The sequence below is a fragment of the Panulirus ornatus genome, chromosome 73, assembly GCF_036320965.1.
Source record: "Panulirus ornatus isolate Po-2019 chromosome 73, ASM3632096v1, whole genome shotgun sequence".
NCBI lineage: Eukaryota > Metazoa > Arthropoda > Malacostraca > Decapoda > Palinuridae > Panulirus > Panulirus ornatus.
In genome coordinates, this window is record NC_092296.1 from 3,621,143 (window position 1) to 3,639,775 (window position 18,633).

An 18,633-nucleotide genomic window follows, 5' to 3' on the forward strand; every position below is an offset into this window, starting at 1 on the left:
AATAATAGCGTTTCCATTTTATATAGTCGAGAACAAGATATAAACGAGAGCTTTTGTTAACCTCAAATAGCTTCCATATATTGCCATGGCGATCGCTAGCGCCATTTTCGCCATGTATACAAGAACAGGGGACACGAGCTACGTTGTTCGTTGCCTTCACTTCGGTGGAACCCTCACCAAAATCTTGTTTGACCTTGCCAAAACACGCATTTGGCTTGTGCTGTTTTTATGACTGCAAAAACCCTTTGGCAGCAGAGATCCTGCGTAGTTGTTGGTCTGCATAGTGACCACGGATGAGCGGGTACAAAAGGACTTTCGAGAGTCATTAGAAATTACTGGCGAAACGGATTGCATTCGCACATGAAATTGCGTTAAGTTTCCCCAGCTCGCTACATCACTGCAGAAACGTTTTTTTTTTATTTTTTAGTATGTGGTTGACAATTGTTACATATGTTGTATAATGTCAGTCTTACTGGTTTGGATAAGTTTAATGCAATCACTTTACGAAATTCTGGTCCTGGTTGGTCCAAAATATATCGATGGTGCTTCCCTCTTGTCTTTCTTTTCTTCTAGGATTGTAATTTGACTTTTCCTGTTTCGAGCGAAGGATATTTGTTCTCATAAATTCATTATTTATATTTCTTGCTGGTCCATAATGGACAGACATTGAAGTTAATGATTCGAGAGACATCGAATGTGGAGGGAGGAGCTCCGCCTCTGTATGATCTCAAAGCTCCAAGTAAGTGTCAGATTTTCCTTGCTGTTCTAAATAAGCATCCCCCCCCCCCCACCTCCCTCAAGCTAAGCTGCTGCTAACGAGTCAGAGCACAGAGATTGACCAGGGTTTTAAGCAGGTAAGTAAAGGAGAGGGTGGGGCTGGGGGGAAGGAGGTTGTAGCGATCGGAGCAAGCCATATCTTCCTCCGATAATTGTGCTGGTTTCCACCGTAAACGCGACCGTCTTTCTCCACCCTAGGCAGGTTTTTTTTTTTTTTTTTTCCCCTTTTAGAAGTTTGTTGGATCTCTCTCTCTCTCTCTCTCTCTCTCTCTCTCTCTCTCTCTCTCTCTCTCTCTCTCTCTCTCTCTCTCTCTCTCTCGTCCAGGGAAAACTTAATTGGATTTTCGTTATGATACTTGGACGTTTTCCCTCCATGAATAATAATCTATTTTTTTTTTGTATGAATTCATCCAGAACTTTATTGCATTCTAGGAGAACTGCAGCATTCCTTGTGCCACTTTTGTTGTCTCAACTAAGTTAACTTTGATATATATATATATATATATATATATATATATATATATATATATATATATATATATATATATTATTGCCTGTTTGTATACAATATTAGGAGGAAATGTACAATCTTGTGGCCCCACTCTCGTTACAGGTTTTCGTATTCAGTTAGGTTTCATAGTTTCATCACAAAGGTAATTTGTTCAATCACAACTTGTAGACACTTCCTTACGTCTTATTTGTAACAAGGTTTGTTTTGATTTCCCGTTATGGCTTCGGGTTTTTCTGCCTTTGTAAAATCTGAAGGACGTTTTACTGTCAGCGTGGCTTAGGAGTTTGAAGGTGATGTTCAAACATCCCTTTCTGCTTAAACGTCTGATTGTAACTGCTCATAATTTTGATACCATCTCTGATGTCCTCCTCTTGACTTATATCAGTCCTTTGTGCTTCTCTGATTAAGTGCAGTGGCCAAACTTCATGATAAGCTTAGCTTCTGCATTATGTAGGATGATGAGCAGTTTGCTGAATATTTCAGTATCCATACATGCATTACGACCAGTGACAACTAGGCAGCAAATATGGAAATACCAGCAAGAGAGAAAACGTATCTTTCAAGTACCACTTACCCACTTAGGAATAAAAGTAACTCCAAATATTAATCCCATTCAGGACGCTATAACAGTGTTGCCTTATAGGGTGGCTGCGATATTATTACGGCGTCACGTATCAATATTATGTCACGTAATAGAAACTCTGTTTTAACTTGTTCTCGCACAGACCGTATCAAATATCCGTTACTACGACCTTGATGGTGGCGGTAGGATGAGTTTTCGTGGCTGCGAGTCGCTGCTTTGATTCTAATTGGTGGTTGTAATTGCTAAAACGGTTGTAGTTCAGTCCTTCATTTGCCAGCAGTCGTTACACAAAGGTTACAACTCAGGCTTGTTTGAGTTGGCTAATAAGGTCAGTCTATACAAGAGGTGATTGGTTTGTTTCGGTTTTTATTTTGGCTGATGGCGTATTTTTGGGCCGATCGTGTTCGCCGGGAAACTGTTATGGAGCGGATGAACAGCTCACGCAGCTTGTGATGTCACAAGCAAGGACGCTATAGGTTTGTTAGTGTGGATGACTACGCAGTGCACAATATATATTAGAATATGTATTGGCTTGATTTACCCATTCAGCCAAATGCGGACGTGTTAAGGAAAACGCCGCATGTAGTCTCTGTCTTAACACGTTAACAACGGATGTGGCATACAAATGTGAAGTGTTAGTTGATTGGGGATGCAAGTTGTTTTCGTATCCGGGAAGTTTATTTGTTGTTGATATATGCTACTCATGGATGGTAGTACCATTTTGTAGGCACAATGGAAAGTATGTTATACCATTTCGTAGGCACAATGGAAAGTATCTGTTATACCATTTCGTAGGCACAATGGAAAGTGTCTGTTGTACCATTTCGTAAGAACAATGGAAAGAATCTGTTATACCATTTCGTAGGCACAATGGAAAGTATCTGTTATACCATTTCGTAGGCACAATGGAAAGTGTCTGTTAAGTTTTAAAAAGCTGATACGGTCATTATATGTCTAATGTGCTCCCTGTACACAGACGCTTTCTTAATGCTTCCCATTACCACCTGACAGCAGCCTCCGTTTCGCCTTGTGTGTACGTAACCCAGGGTAGATAATGCCTTTTCCAGAATATAAATGTAAGTGTGGCAGCTGCTGCCTTCTGGCAGGTGATCAGTATGGGAGGGAGTTGAGGGGAAGAGTTCGTTTTGCGTTATAACCGCAGAATTTCATTGCCAGTTTACCTGGATCGAGCGGAGAATTTTTCGTGGTCATTTCGGAGTTAAGTCCATAACATTTTCTTCGCGGACATTATTAACCCACATTTTGCATTAGCAGCATATTTAGGGATACGTAATCACACCTAATTGTAAATATAATTTATATACATAAAAATCCCTTTTGGGCCGAGAACAAGTGAGTCTTGTGGAGGAGAGAGTGTGAATGCAAAGTCCTTTTGATACAATGAGTCGACTGTTACGGGAACTGCTGCACTGCCGACTTAAGTAACTTAATTCTTTGCCTCGGTAGCCTTAAGAACACTTAAGACACTTAGCCTCAGTAAGCAGTTAGACTGGAGCGTAAATAAGCACATCAGAGAGCCGGGGGATGTGGGGGTATAGATGGATATAACCCTTCTGCTTATCGCCTGAGTCGATCTTTTTTTCTTATCACTCGACAAACAGATAAGTTGTGTTTAACCCCCTCCCCCCGCGAGCGACGTTGGTGCCGGGTCGCTTGTAGAGGTTATCGTCACGCACGACCTGGCGGCTGCCCCTCTTCATCACCCCACCACGATAATACTGAGACGTGTGTATATATATATATATATATATATATATATATATATATATATATATATATATATATATATATAACACATAATGCCCTTCAACAGCAAGGTTTCGATCCTCGTACCATTTCGAATCCATGCTGTTTGAAAGGGCATTGAGTTTTATGAAAGTTAGCGTTCATCTGCATTGTTATTTGTGAATCCATATACATTATGTGATGTGTGATATCTAACATGATGTTTGTATGTAGATCAGATGGTTGGATTTTTAACTGATGTTCATCACGAAACTGTTATACATCTGACCAGTCCAGTCAAAGTTTAAATGTCAGTGTGTGTACCAACAAGATATTCCAGCATTGGCGAGATTCGACACTGACACATTCCCTCTCTACTTCATACGTTAATTATCAACACCATTATTACTTTTAATCTTCTCAGCTACATTTCCACGAATTTTCTAGACCGCCATTTCTTTCATCTGTTTTACCTCAGTCTGTATCCTCCCTAGAGTGGTCGGCCTATCAGTCGTTTTGAAATTTGAAGGATATAATCGTACTTTAACCCCGCCAGCCTGCGGACCATGCAGAGCATGATGAGTGTGTCATGCAAGCTAACGGATGTCTTTGCTCCTAGTTATTATTGAAGCTCGGGGACACACACACACACACCAAGGTCGGGCTTGGCTTTGCTTTTTTCCCCAAGCTTACAAACGTCCCATATTTTTTTTTTTTTACCCTCATGGCAACATGTTTCCCCGTCCTCATGGTTAATACACAGTTCTCAGTCTCCTCTCGGCTACCCATCACTTTGCGCACGGTTCACCCCACATATTATATACATAGGAAGAACTGTTAAACGCGTGAAATTGAGGATCTTGTACAGAAGCGCCCAGTTGCTATGGAGGCCTCATATATCTGTTGTGTATTTTAATTATCAATTTTCCTTGTGGTATCTCATTAACTCCATATATTCATTTTCATGAGGGGGTTTTAACCCCGGCTTTTGTGAATCTGCCAACATACCTATAACAAAATTAGAGTTAAGTAAGCGTGATGAAAATATGAATAAACGTAATATATAGATGAATAAAATAAGGTCGTTTACCTTGAGTTTCATGTTGTGGAAATCGTTCGTCATCGTTCTGCGTTAACCTTTAAAGCCAAAATATCAACTTAGAGGTGTAGGAACTAAGTGAATAGTGACGTGGCTTGAAGGAGTAGATGAACTGACTTCATTGTGCTTTCTGGGTTCATGATAGAGGATTTATGGGAGTCCGTTGATTATATATATATATATATATATATATATATATATATATATATATATATATATATATATATATGAGTTAAATTTGTAAGCATGCTATGTTACTTGGGTATGATTCAACTTGCTTTCTTGGTTAAATCTGTGAGTTAAGAAGCTCCTAAATCAGGTTAAATGCACTTGACGTGTTTCGTTGAACTAGGTTAGATTTAACATGCTTTGTTAACTAGATTGAATATATCTTCCGTGAACATGCTGTATTGTATTGGCTTAAGGAACACGGTTCAAAGCCCGATGCATGGAGTACGTTTTTACTCTTTAGGTCAATGGTCAGATACGTTAGAAAGTGCCCAAGACCTATTAAACTAAATTTATACGATGTCAAACGACCACTTGAGATGCTGATGTCTCTCTTACGTATATACATACGCACGCACACGCACAGCCGTACGAAAAATAGATTTTCTCCGTTTTTAGCATTTAAGCTCGTTTAAAAAGAATATATATATAGTAATTTAGCATTATTACGCAATCGTCCGAACACAATTTATGAAAAACAACGTGGACAACACTTACATAGGCACACACGTAAGCGCTTAAACGTACATACAACTACATAGAGTTCAGTGGATGGATTCCACGAGTGTAGAAATTCTCTCCCTGCACTACAAAGAGGTTGTGGTCAGCTCGTCTAGCCCACGTCTGGGATATATGATGTAGGACTTCGCTACAATAGGGGGATGGTCTGGGCGGCCGCAAAGTGGACGTCGTAGTTTGGGAATCAATAAGGGCAATATCCCGCGCCCGCTATTTAAATGTCACCCGCGAGATCCTCCAGCCAGCTCCAGCTCCCAACCCTCACACTCCCCGTTGGCCTGGTCTGTCGCGCGGGATAAGCCTCTTCGAGTACATTACGACACTTAGGGGTTGGGGGAGGGGGTCATGGTAGTTAAGTTGCGACACTTGGGGGTCGTCGTGGTCGTTACGTTACGACACTTGGGGGTCGTCGTGGTAGTTACGTTACGACACTTGGGGGTCGTCGTGGTAGTTACGTTACGACACTTGGAGGTCGTCGTGGTAGTTACGACACTTGGAGGTCGTCGTGGTAGTTACTTTACGACACGTGGAGGTCGTCGTGGTAGTTGTTACGACACTTGGGGGTCGTTATGGTAGTTACGTTATGACTCTTGGTTTGGCCTAAGCCCTGGCCCATCCCTACTCCATACATTGACTCTACTCCTACGCCAGGCGAAAGCCACACACTGATAACTTATGCACTATGTCAGGGGTTCCCAACCTTGGATACAATGTACACCCAGGAGTACATTCGCGTTTCTCAAGGGGTACATAAGGGGTCTGAGAGTATAACCTTGGTGTACACCGCTGTACAGTGTTCACCATGAGGATTGTAGAACATAAGCAGTATAGAACACCCTCGTTAAAAATCAGTTGATAAAGTTTAGAATCCTTATATAGTCTCTTATAGAGTTCATGATAAAATATAAATGAAATTTTATCCATTTTTTATTATTAATGTGTAGGGGTACATGGGAACCTGTCAGAAGGCCGAAGGGGTACAGAGGAACAAAAAGAGTTGGACACGCGATTGGCTAATCATCCTCGCTAAGGCAACCATTGTTTGGCCCTTAACGACTCGTTTTACGTGCGAACGAGAAAACAAGCCTAGGCCAGCTCAGCGGGTAGGGTACCAGGTTAGTCCGACTCCATGTGTGTGTGTGTGTGTGTGTGAATTTTCAAATTAAGAACTGTGGATCGAGTAATTGGATACATAAAACCTTTTTCACAATTCGCAAGGAGTACATCTTCGGTTTAAGAAAGTATAGCCTTCGGGACTTGGTAGAAGGGTTGACATGGAACGGTTCACAAGGGGCTAAAGGTAAATTTCAGTGTAATCACACACTCAAGGACGCCTTGACCTCTGTATTACGTAAACGTGAAGCGTAGTTATCGCTAGAAACGTAAAGAGGTCTAGATGCTATGTAAGCATGCTTATGAAACGCCCAGGATCGTGTACCAGATGGTAATCACCCCAGTGGAACTCAGGAGGGGATGTATACAACAATACGCCACCACTCGCCTTCTTCAAGGAACCTGTGTGTGCCCAGGTTATATGGAGGAGAACAGTTTGTTCCGTTTTAAGGGGAAGCGATAGAGAAAGCGCGCTAAACCATAAGGCCCTGTTACCGTAAAGTATATGTAAAAAAAATTACAGGAAAAGTTATTCATCGAGCGTTTGTAATAGACTCGTGGAAGTTAGATATATCGTCGGGCGATGAAGGAAAATTAGAAATATCGTTGGGTGATGAGGAAAGTTAGAAATATCGTGAGGTGTTGAGGGAAGTTAGAAATATCGTGGGGTGTTGAGGGAGTTAGAAATATCGTGGGGTTGTTGAAGGAAAGTTAGAAATATCGTGGGTTGTTGAGGGAAAGTTAGAAATATCGTGAGGTGTTGAGGGAAAGTTAGAAATAACGTTGGGTGTTGAGGGAAGAGATGTATTATTACAGATGTGGTTGTTAGGTTGAACTCTAGCCCAGAAAAGAAAATGCTATGGTTGTGTGTGTGTGTGTGGGGCTTCTTGACTTCCACAATGTATTTGATAACATCAGCAAAAGGCAGTTTAAAGATATCCGACTACCAGGCAAAAGTAAGAAAAGCTCCTTCGATGCGTCAATGGTCACTGAAGTTCGACCCAACGCTAAGGCGAAGCGATGACGGGACACACTGGCCTCAGCCGTTGGTGATAGCTAAGCTAATCTTTCTCTTAATTTATCGGTTAGCTTCGCCGTGGTTGATGATAGCTAGGCTAATCTTCCTCTTAATTTATTGGTTAACCTAGTCGTGGTTGATGGCTAGGCTAATCTTTCTCATTTTATCGATTAGCGTAGCCATGATTGGCTAGGCTAATCCTCATCGTAATTTATCGGTTAGCATATGGTTGATGGCTAGGCTAAACTTCCTTAGTTTATTGGTTAGCGTAACACTCCATTTTGGTATTCGAATAACCATTAGAATATTGGTTGATTTAACTCTTCCCTTGGGTGTTGGTTATCCTAGTCCTCCCTTAGGTTTTTGGTTGACAAGGAAGTCATTTTAGGTTGTCTCTCAGCCTAGCCCCTTCCCAGTGGTTGACAGCCAACTTCCAAGTCATTATCATTTGTAGTCGTCATTACCCAGTCTTCCCCTCCCCTCCTTTTTAGTTGGTGGTTAACCTGACCAGTAACCCTTAGCTATTCGTACAAAACCCTAGGGTAAGAGCGAATGCATAATAGCCGTGGGCACTGGCAGGAAAAAGGCGTTTTTGTACGTGCTGTGCTCAGGTAACCAGAAATGAAAGCCGAATCTTTTCCCTGAATGAACCAGTTTTATTAAAGATTGTTGGAAGCCAAGATGGCGACGGACGCTACAAAAATAATGAGAGTGGCTTCCTCTCCAAAAGGTTAAGCCACACCAGCCGGTGCATCTGAAGAGACGAGACTTGACCGCACAGGTACGAGAGAGACGCCAGATCATCAGTATAAAAAGTTGCTTCGGGTGGCAGGCGGGAGAACAGCTGCCGCCGGGTGAAGCCGCTGTTGATCGTTTCTTTGTTCGGCGCGAGCAACAGCAGGAGCAGCATAGGATGTTGCCACACGGGTCTTGAGCGGGAGACCTCGTCATATCCTCTGCCTCACACAGACACCTGGCCTCGTCACATCCTCTTTACCTCACACGAACTAAATGACACCCCAGGTTTACAGAATGGAAGGTAGCGCATGCATTAAACCTCACCCGTGATGGTGAACTTTGGTTTAAAGGTTAGTTTGCACTAGGATGTGACTTTTTGACGGATGGTGGAATGAGTCGTATCGATTACAGACTCCAGCTTATCAGCTCGTGCGGGAGGTCTTTATAACATCTTTCAGTTCCTCAGGGCGTTTGAAGAGTACTCCGTCAGGTGGCTTGTGTACGTATCAAGAGAGGTGACTGGATGCGCTCTTTGGGTGGCAGTGCCTGACCTACTGGAAGCATCATGCTTGGTGACGCAAACACCCCGCTCTCCCTTTGCGTCTGCTTGCCTTATCACCAGGAACGTCGCCTATACAACTAATACTACAACACCTGCGCTACAGCAACACAAGATACTCACTACGCCTGTGACATTATACCCAAGAGCAACGCTAGGGGATCGCAGACCCGCACTTCCACCGTCGTCACCAGAAAGGTCATCCAGTCAGCTTCCCCATGCACCGCCCGCCTGCATCATGCTCAGGGGAACACGCCAGGAGCCCACCACACATTCTCTCCATTACCAAGCAACTTACACCTACACACCTCACCTAAACGGAAGACACGACACGACGCGGCCGCCCACCTCTCTAAAACGCAAGGATGGGTGCAAGGTACATTCGCTGCCGGACGTACGGTGCGGTACGACATGAACGCCAGATCAATCTTGTCTCTTTGCCATGAGCCCATGGCAGCAGCAGCAGCAGGTCATGAGAGATGGTATTAAATCGTGTTTCACTGTGAAACTCGTGAAAGCTTCTTTTTTTTTCGCAGTCTTACTTATCAAACCGGGCAAAAAATAAACAGGTATTGCTATATTCAGGATCCCTTGTTGCCAAACATGAGAAGATGATTTGAACAGGAATTTCGTAGGTATGAGAATATTAGTTTACACTGCCTGCCATCAGTGTAAAGAGGCTAATTGTGAGTTGTCATGGTTACTGTCGATGACTGGAGCAGCTGTCTGTCTTTCCAACTTTACGTCTTATCTTTAATTGTATCTTAAAGTTACTTTTCCCACTGACATATTACTAGTTCAAGACAGCTTAAACGATGTCATTTTTTCTCTCCTTTTGTCGATACTGTACTTAAAAGAGGACTAATATGACCTGATCATCGCTCGATTCCCTTGTTAAGAAGTAATATAGTGCACAAGAGTCTAGAAAATTGTGTCGTACGCGAGTATTAACCTTTTTACTTAATAGTTTTGTAGCTATATTTTCATATTGATTTGTACAGTCAGGGGATGGAGCTCTACACCCTCGGGCCACATCTCTAGAATAGAATTTAAAGTTTATGAAGAGAAATATCGATTCAGGATCATGAAGTATTCGGATCTTGTATATTTGATGTATTGGAATGCGCTTCGAGTGGAATATATTTAAACCGTTGATTATAATGATTCTTTTTAATCATTAAGGAGCATGTTGTTAAAGTGTCGTTATTAACGGTGGGACTACTGTGTTCAGCGGTGTCCATTGTTGGCAGAAAGTGATTAAAGATGACGGGTTGAGTGTTTATGATTGCTGGGAACTTTTATATATCATTGTCGCTGAGAGTTGGCATGTGATGTGTGTGTGTGTGTGTGTCGGAGATAATGGAAGGGTGTGTGCCGGCGGGGCTGATAGTGGAAGACTGTGGGGAGGGTGGTTGAAGATGCATGAGACAGGAGGTGGAGGGATGTATGGAACAGATGGTGGGATGGGAAACTAAAAAGTTGATATCCGAATAACCGCCTAGATATAGCAGATTTTGCTTTACCTGGCGCCTATGCCATGATGATTCTCAGCCTAGCGAAGCGGTTAACTCGTCCATACACTTGGCTGCCTCAGAATCTCCCTGGGGGCCCGCGGGAGTAGATATCTTGTTATGATATAATACCCCACTACCTGCTTACGATAAACTAAGAGAGATATCGCGTAGGAGGTAAGCTATCAGTGCCCAGGGGTTCAGATCATGGATAAATAAAGAATGACAGCGGTCACTGATAAGATATTCAACATACACTTGGCCTTCTCTGTCCAATGGACGCGCTTCGAAGAATTACGTAGTTTGAGGTTTCCAAGGCTTTTGAATGCTGTACTTATTTTCTCTTCCATCCATTTTTTTTATTGTGTAACTGCCAGGCCAGAGGATCAGGAAATAATTCAATATTCTTTTATGATATTTGATTTTGAGTGGAGTTTTGTTAATGCGTCGTGCAAGGTTTGTTTCTTGACTCATATTTATTCCGGGATAATTGCACCCGTAGGCCAACAGGCGAGTTAGGAGGTCTTAAATGGTCATACAAATACCATCCCAAATGTAGTACACAGAGTGACTCTCTCTCGTTTATATTTGTTGGTAGTCGGTGGAGCTCACTATTAAGTTTATGAGCAACTGAGTGTTGTGGGTACAATATATTCAGTAACCTTCACGTGAGATTATCTGATTTTAGATTGTGCGTTTTGTCGTGGTTGTGAATTTCTTTTTAGTCTAGTGCACGATTCATTGCATAGTTAAATGATGGTGTATAGGCTAGTAAGCTGACGGTCATATGGGGAGGAACACCATATAACTCCTAAGTTTGCCTAACTCCTCCTTCAGTACTGGCGTTACGACCACTGGGTATATTAACCCTTAAGGGTCAAGTGAAGGGCCAGGCCAGTATGCTCCCAAGGTCGCACCCTCATACTAGTCGAGTCTCAAGTATTGGACACTAATGTAGGTTTGTGTCAGGAACGAGGCAGTTCAAACTAGTGGAGTTTTTTCTTTTTGTGTGTGTGTCAGAATTAGGACCACAGGGTTATCGATCGCTAGGGAGGTGGTAGCTGGACTGTGATTGGCTCGCTCTCCCTCTGACCTTTGCAAGCAGCGCCACGCAAGGAACTTCGGGCACTTGACTTGAAGACTGGTTTGCAAGCCAGGTTTACAACTTCGAGTTCCCTCTCCTTTACGAGTAATGGATACGTGTTTTGAAGTGAGATCCTGTTGTGTGTAGAATTGTTAACGTTGGCGTATGTAAGTCATTACAAGACTGGAACTCTTGTGTTCGTTGAAGTAAATTAATCTGCTAGGGACACATACCACGTACGCTGGGTGAACAGCAGCAGGCGGGCCGCAGCCTAGCGAGCCGTTGCAACCTGCTAAGCTTTACCTCATGGAGAGCAGCATAAGCTGCGCGACATTCACAGTTTACATGCGCAATACAGAGAACATTTTTTTTTCTCTCTCTGTATCTCTCCATCTTGGGACGGTTTTGGTGAAGGGTTTTAACAATTCAACACCACACAGTTGCCTGTGCTTTAAGTCTGTCTGTGGAGAATCGTTATTATTTTTACACGTTGCGTATATTTAGGTTTAGCTAGGCTGTTCGGGCTTAGCTAGAGGCATATATGTTAGATTGCTTTGTTTACGTTGGGAAAGGCCAGAGTCTGAAATATAGGATTGAGTGGATTAAACGTGACACAGTGATGATATCCACAAAACACGGTATTGAATGATAGAATTCACCACAATGCCCTGGATGATTTCTCCTGGATGATTTAGAATTAATATAAATTTGTTGTTTAACCCATATAAATTCATGTACAGCCTCATAAAGTCTTCGCTTATCGTGACTTTGAAAATATTACATCCAGATCAAAGAGAAGCTGTTCGTTAAGGAAAAAAAAAATCTATCTCTTTGCCTAAAGTATCTTGTGTGAGAGCATTAAGACTTTTTAACATCGAGGACTGACCGATTGATAAACAAATTAAATCAATTTACAGATTCTGTACTGCAGAATGTACTACCCTAATGCCATGGATAAATTACTTGCGTCCGTTTTACCTCTCACGACGGGACGAAATGACGACGTCTTCGTGAAATTATTTGAAACCATGCAAGCTAAGGAAAGAGGAAGGGTTAGGGAGATGTAACCAAAGATGGAAGACTTGTAGTATAGGTGCTGCGTGGGAAGGATTGGATAGGACGAGAAATCTCAATAGACCTGTGAGATTGACGTGTTGGAATGGCTGTCTGCATTAATGACAGTAGAATATGCTTCTCAGTTTGTTGCTTCTGTTATAGAAGTACATGAAAACTCGCAAGGAAGTTCCAGAAGAAGGCAACAAAGGTACAACCAAAATTAAAGAATAATCAACCCCAGTGAGAGGTTGTACAATGGCTGCATAAAGTGGAAGAAAGCGAACTGCGGTGACGCTGGACCACAACCTTCGAGTTTCCATTTAAGTTTGTTGTACTCGGCTAATAATAGGTGGCAAATGAATTGCAATATCGGTAATTGCAGGATTTTACATAAAGGTTGTAAAAAATAGAAAAAAAGGGGCAAGCTATAATATGAATTCTGTTAAATTGCGAAAAGGTTAGTGAGGGAGAAGGATTTGGGTGTGTTAACGATCTCTACTTGAAAGCAGACAAGGAATGCACCAGAAGTATTAAAGATGGCGAACAGAATTCTTGGATTCATAGGAAGGACCTTCGAAATTAACTCTTGGGAGATTAACCTCTCTCTTCACGACTCGCTCATGCGTTCCCACATCTTCAGGAACAACACGGACAGAATAATTGAGAAGAGAGTACAGAGGCGAGCTAACAATATCTACGATTCCTGGCCTGAAAAACAAAATCCTACGAGAGTCGACTGAACAGAGGAATGAAATTTATTTACCGTAGCAGAGAGAAGGTTGAGAAGTGGTCTCATGCACAGGTATTCAAAATCATCAAAGGCTTCGGTAATTTCGACCAAACGAGCTGCTTAAGAATGCGTAAACTATTAAGTTTTACCTCGAATGAAGCAAAGTACTTGATTATCTTCAGCAGGATTGTTCACATTGGATGATATACCAATCAGAGGAGTTGAATGAGAGCAGAACCATAGATACGTTTGAGCATATACACTTCATAAATATTTCGCAGCATCAAATCCACGACTGACCACGTACATCTCCTTGGCTACACGATAAGTTCACTTAGGTCTTCCACCTTTAGGGAAAAAAAAACTTTTTCTCCTCCAACCACAGTAATTCAGAAGTTCCACTTCTCTTCCACTATCACAAACAGGTTCATTGAGACCCTTTCGTTTCTTGCTGTTCGAATTCATTTTGTTATGTCCACAGTCAACTGTCCCAGACGTCACAACAGGACACTCAACCAGAATTTTTTTTGGAATAGATTCGAAACATATGTTTTCAAAGTACCAGCGTTGTGGGTGTATGTGATAAATTCTTGATAGTGTCGTGAACTTTCCCCTCCCATGATTATTATATTATATATATATATATATATATATATATATATATATATATATATATATATATAATCATAGGAAATAAACACTTCCGTTCTTGTTTGGTGATGCGTCAGTGTGTATATAAACATTATTTTTGTTATTTGATGTACATAAATATGTAAAAGGACTTTTGCAGATGTAGCTGCAATGTCGGGGGCTTTTTTTTTAGAAATGGCATTATTATCGCAGTGTCGAATTTGAATAACCGTAGAACCTCATGGTGATGATGCTTGGAAAAGGGCTGTTAAATAGTAGTAGGTGTCTGTAGAAGGCGGCTAAAAGGGAAAGGAAGGGGGAGGCTAGAAATCCTCCCCAGTCGTTTCTGATTTTCCAAAAGAAGGAACAGAAAAGGGGGGGCCAAGTGAGGGTATTCCCTCAAAGGCTCAGTGCTGTTCTTAACGCTACCTCGCTAACGCGGCAAATGGCGAATAACATGGGGAAAAAAAAGATATATATATATATATATATATATATATATATATATATATATATATATATAGTGATAGTCACCACGTTGTTAGCCCATAGGTTAGTTGTTGCTAGCCGACGGTTAGATGAGGATCTTGCTCCCCCACCCCCCAAACACACACACCCCCCACACTCACCTAACACCCCCCCTCCTCCCTGCCTGCCTGTAGGGGGGGGGGGGTAGTGGCCGGACAGTATACCCAGAGCCCGGGCGGGTCAGTCATTGCCTGTTGCTGGGCTAGCCAAGCCAAGCCAGCCCGCCAGCCACCCACCCACCCACCGCTCGACTGAAGTGCATCGTCGTCAAATGTCATCTTTCTCCACTCTGCCACTTACAGTTTCCTCCTCCTCCTCTTCTTCTTCTTCCTCTTCCTCTTTCTTCCTCCTGTTCTTCTTCCTCCTCTTCCTCTTCTTCTTCCTCCGTCGATTGGTTCTTCAGTTCTCATAGTCGCTGTTGAAATACTAAGATGGTTTTGGCCATTTTTTTTTTTGCATGATATGGATATTGTTTGTCTCTTTATCCCCCCACCCCCTTCACCCAGTTCGCGAAGGTGCGGCCTTTTGAAGAGCATCTGATGGGTTTAGCCTTTTTGACCAGACATGACCCTGAAGGATCAGGGTTAAGAAAAAAAGAAACAAAAGACCTGATCCCTCGAACGTATCCCATATGAGTGTGTGTCACCATCGTGTTCATGGATTCCTTCTTCCATATGAGTGTGTCACCATCGTGTTCATGGATCCCTTCTTCCTTATGAAAAGAAACAAAAGACCTGATCCCTCGAACGGATCCCATATGAGTGTGTGTCACCATCGTGTTCATGGATTCCTTCTTCCATATGAGTGTGTCACCATCGTGTTCATGGATTCCTTCTTCCTTATGAAAAGAAACAAAAGACCTGATCCCTCGAACGGATCCCATATGAGTGTGTGTCACCGTCGTGTTCATGGATCCCTTCTTCCATATGAGTGTGTGTCACCATCGCGTTCATGGATTCCTTCTTATGACAGAATTGTTGTTCAGAACTCGGGTGTTAAAAGACCAGCAGTGCATGTGAACTTGGAGTAGATTATCAGCTAATTATAACTGTGGATCTTATCAACGTTATGTATCTCTCTCTCTCTCTCTCTCTCTCTCTCTCTCTCTCTCTCTCTGATACGATGCTGAATAATCGTTTTGAAGTCGCTGTGAAGAAAGCTTGAAGTTTGAAAGTGTCTGGAGAGATATGGAAAAGTCAGATACACGAACAGAATCGTATAATGTATGTAGTTGTGTAAGTGTAGCTTCGTGGAGGAATTTATGAACAGAATCAGTCGTGTATTTAGGTGAATAACTGGCGCTTCATGGAAGAATGTATGAACAGAATCAGTCATGTATTTAGGTGTATAACTGGCGCTTCATGGAAGAATTTATGAACAGAATCAGTCGTGTATTTAGGTGTATAACTGGCGCTTCATGGAAGAATGTATGAACAGAATCAGTCATGTATTTAGGTGTATAACTGGCGCTTCATGGAAGAATGTATGAAGAGTATATAATTTTTTTACATCTACCTGGGCCGGCCATGAATGCGTCGTGGTCAGCAACGCTAACCGCCACATCATCATGTTAGCGGCGGCGTCTCCTTCTTCATTAGGACCCAAGTCTTCGTCTGTGGGTCCCCCCCCCCCATCCTTCATTTTTGGAGGGGGGGTCCTGAGGTTGTGGCTTTTGCTAACTACGTGTTGTAACCACGTCTTTAGAATTGGCCTCTACAGTGTTCAGGATAATAGTGGGGACGAAGAAGGCCAAGGATTGAGAGAGAGAGAGAGAGAGAGAGAGAGAGAGAGAGAGAGAGAGAGAGAGAGAGAGGTGGGCCATGTGAAGGCATTAGAATCCATCAGGTTTACGTATGTTCGTGGATCCTTGTGTCATGTGCTGGAGAGAGGGGAACCGACCGACTACCCACCCACCCCTCCCCCCGGCGCCCTATTTGTGAGGGAGGGCTGAGGCAGACGGAGGTGGGCGGGTGGAAAGTTTTCTCCACGGGGGTGTGCTGGCAAGGCCTATACCTACACCCAGGTCACACATGATCAGAGAGAGAGAGAGAGAGAGAGAGAGAGAGAGAGAGAGAGAGAGAGAGGAGACTTTGACCCCGAGATGTCCCTCCCCTCCATTCATGCCTTCCTGTCAGCTGACTTGTGGAATAGAGTGGCGATGGGTGTTGAAGGTTCCCAGTGTTTGTGTGCCCGCCCCCCTCCAGGGTTGTGTGACACACCCAGTGTTGCCCCCAGGGTTGTGTGACACAGCCAGTGTGGCCCCCAGGGTTGTGTGACACAGCCAGTGTGGCTCCCCAGGGTTGTGTGACACAGCCAGTGTGGCCCCCAGGGTTGTGTGACACAGCCAGTGTGGCCCCCCAGGGTTGTGTGACACAGCCAGTGTGGCCCTCCAGGGTTGTGCGTGTGTGGCACAGTCGTGTGGTTACTTTCCATCAGGCTTATGGGTGTCTGGAGCGACCATTTAACAGCCCAGTACACCTGAGATAACACACACACACACACACACACACACACACGGGGGGGGATGACATCTCCCTGTTACCCCCCACTATACTGTGGCTCTCTATCTCCCGTCTTACATCATGTGGATACGTAATGTTGGTCTCTGTATCGACCCGTGTGGTCTTGTTGGTCTCTGTATCGACCCGTGTGGTCTTGTTGGTCTCTGTATCCACCCGTGTGGTCTTGTTGGTCTCTGTATCCACCCGTGTGGTTCTGCTGGTCAGTGTAATCCACCCTTGTGCTCCTAGTGGTCTCTGCATCCACTCGTATGGTTTCTTGTGGTTTCTGTGTATCCGCTCGAGTAGTTTCTGCTCCTCTTTGCAGACCACTTGTAAGGTTTCTGCTCCCCTCTGGCCTGAGTCATCTAAGTGACCAGATTGGTCAAAGGGGAAACTTTATCTTCTTCGTCTTCTTTTTTCCTCTCCCCCTTCGTGGGTCACGACTTTGAACGAAACGACCCGATTCTTGGGCGTTTCAGAAGAGACCCTTTCAGAGACGAGTCAGTTTTCCCTTTTACCAGTGGCAACCTCGAAGTCGTATGGCACTGGTCCAACACGACGGTACGATGGTTGGGCTGTCTCACCCAAGGGTCGTACCTCCTACGTGCTCAAGGGTCGTACTGCGTGGTCAGAGGTAGTAACCTTCGTGTTCAGAGGTAGTAACCTTCGTGTTCAGAAGCCGTGTCTACGTGTTCAGGGGGGTCGTACCGTCGTACCTACATGCTCAGGGGGTCGTACCGTCGTACCTGCGTGCTCAGGGGGTCGTACCATCGTACCTACGTGCTCAGGGGGTCGTACCGTCGTACCTGCTTGTTCACGGGGCCGTACCGTCGTACTCAGTGTTCAAAGGGTCGTTCCTACGTAGTCATTGGTTGTAATTAGGTGCTTATTGGTAGTACCTGCGTGCTCAGGGTGTCGTACTCACGTGTTCAAAGGGTCGTTCCCACGTGTTCAAAGGGTCGTTCTCACGTGTTCAAGGTTGAAGTAAAGGGAGGAGTAAGTGAGGTCGGCCCACGGAAATTCACGAAACGTTAAGGCTAGCTAGCCCAAGGAAAGTCCCATAGGATCTAGGAAAGTCCCATAGAATCAGAGAGAGAGAGTCCCATGGGATCAAGGAAAGTTCAATGGTATTAAGGAAAGCCCTACTGGGTCAAGGAAAGTCCCATGGGACCAAGGAGAGTCCCAGTCCCGCGGGAAGAGTCTGAGAGAGAGAGAGAGAGAGAGAGAGAGAGAGAGAGAGAGAGAGAGAGAGAGAGAGAGAGAGAGAGCATCTAGCCACCTCCTCCTCAGCTCGAGTCTGAGCTGTAACTCGAGATGGGGAGGGAGTAAGTAGCTAGCTAGGTAGGTCAAGGGTCAGCAGCACCCCCTTCCGTACTCTGCAGGCTTAGCTCTCTCTCTCTCTCTCTCTCTCTCTCTCTCTCTCTCTCTCTCTCTCTCTCTCTCTCCATGTTGGAGGGTCGCCACAGGTCCTCCTCCAAGTACACAATAATCCTCCAAAAATGTTGCTGACGGGTGTGGGGTCCAGTCACGTGGGTGGGTGGGGGATCGCCGCCGCCAGCTTATCACTGGTCTTGTGGGGGGTGTGGGGTGTGGGGGGGGCTGCTGCTGCTGAGGGTGGCGTTTGTCGGGTGGATGGGGGGGGGTCTGGTCTGGGGGCGGAGGGGGGGAGGGGGTGTCTGTAGAGGCGATGAGACGGGGGTTT

At 44.0% G+C, this 18,633-nt stretch overlaps 1 protein-coding gene across 2 annotated transcripts in view; it reads left to right on the forward strand.

The window, feature by feature from the left end:
* The first annotated feature begins 615 nt into the window (after positions 1–615).
* The window catches only part of Pex19 (peroxin 19), a 51,231-nt gene continuing 33,213 nt past the window's right edge, over positions 616–18,633 (forward strand). Inside the window, exon 1 of one of the 2 annotated variants that reach the window (XM_071661381.1) lies at positions 616–739. The gene's annotated coding sequence lies outside the window, so the exon portion shown is untranslated. The remainder of the gene's footprint in view (positions 740–18,633) is intronic. The other variant, XM_071661378.1, reaches the window with a different exon arrangement.